Consider the following 1,586-nt stretch of genomic DNA (forward strand, 5'->3'; position numbering starts at 1 on the left):
ACACACACACACACACACACACACACACACACACACACACACACACACACACACATCCACAAACACACACTCGCCCACACGTGCACGTGCACACTCCTACACAGACACAATCACGCACACGAATTGAAACTTGGAATCTGAAATTTCGCTCCTGGTGAACGTGATTCAGAATTTATTACAGTTTTGCCCATTATTGTTATGTAGCAATAAATTATACACAGATACATACGCACATACTTAAATATATATATATACACACATATACACATACCCATATACATATATGTATGTAAGTTTGTATATGTATATATATATATTTACATGTATGTGTCTGCGTGTGTGTGTGTAATTGTGAATTAATTGGTAGAAGGAATTGTATATAAGCAGCATTGTAATTGGCAACGCTGCATTTACTTTTGTGCACTGCACGCACTTTTGTATTGGCATTTCGGTCTACAATAATGAATTCATGTCTATTAATGGCTCTATACATTGACTCTGCTTGTAAACACAATTTAAAGTTCAACGAATTTATAGCGGTAATTATTTGTCCGCCATTTTCGATCATCTTTTACATCTAAATATATTATGAGAAAATGATTGCAAACAGCCAACGTGATGTCATCCTTTTACGCTTTCGCAGTAAGATTCACCGCAAAGTGTATGGCCTATTTTAGACTACAAGGGAGATAGGTTTTTCATTCCTTTATACAGGTAAGGAAATGATTTATCATTACTGGTTCGTTGAGGCAGCCAATGTGGGTTAAATGTTTTCTAGTAATCCGCTAACATTCTCCTCTAGTACTAAATTCAAAACTAACACCATTGTGATCACCTTTGCCATTTTCGACAGAATTCATCATAATACTCTAATATATTCATTCAAATCATTATAAAGCCTCACCTAAAATATTGTCCAAGTGCCAAATGGAAAATACATAAATTTGTCTATATATTCTGAATAATTACAAGGTGGGAGGTCATGTACAATAAATAAGAGATGCATTATGAAAGAAACTCTACTGACTTCATACAAATTATCGAGGAAGTCCCTATTTTAACACATGGCGGTTTCAGTACTGTAGCTATCTGAAGTTCTGCTTAATAAATTGCGCTGTAATTTGAAACAGGTTAATAATAAGCTCCTTTTCAATGAATAATGGTTGGATTCCGTTACGCTTCTGTTTTACACGTGCTCACTAAATGAAAGCTGATCTGGCTGACGCGAAAACAATGAGAGTTAAAATTTCAGTAAGTATAACCGAATTAGCAACTAAGGCAAAAAGTCATAAAATCAGTGTGTGTGTGTGTGTGTGTGTGGCTGTGTGGTAAGAGACTTGCTTACCAACCACATGTTTCCAGGTTCAGTCACACTACCGACCAAACCCTTGTGAGTGGATTTGGTAGACGGAGGCTGAAAGAAGCCCTTCGTATTCTTTTATTCTTTAAATTGTTTCAGTCATTTGACTGCGACGATGCTGGGGCACCGCCTTTAGTCGAGCAAATCGACCCCCATGATTCTTTGTAATCCCAGTACTTATTCTATCGGTCTCTTATGCCGAACCGCTATGTTACGGGGATGTAAA

The sequence above is a fragment of the Octopus bimaculoides genome, chromosome 10, assembly GCF_001194135.2.
Source record: "Octopus bimaculoides isolate UCB-OBI-ISO-001 chromosome 10, ASM119413v2, whole genome shotgun sequence".
NCBI lineage: Eukaryota > Metazoa > Mollusca > Cephalopoda > Octopoda > Octopodidae > Octopus > Octopus bimaculoides.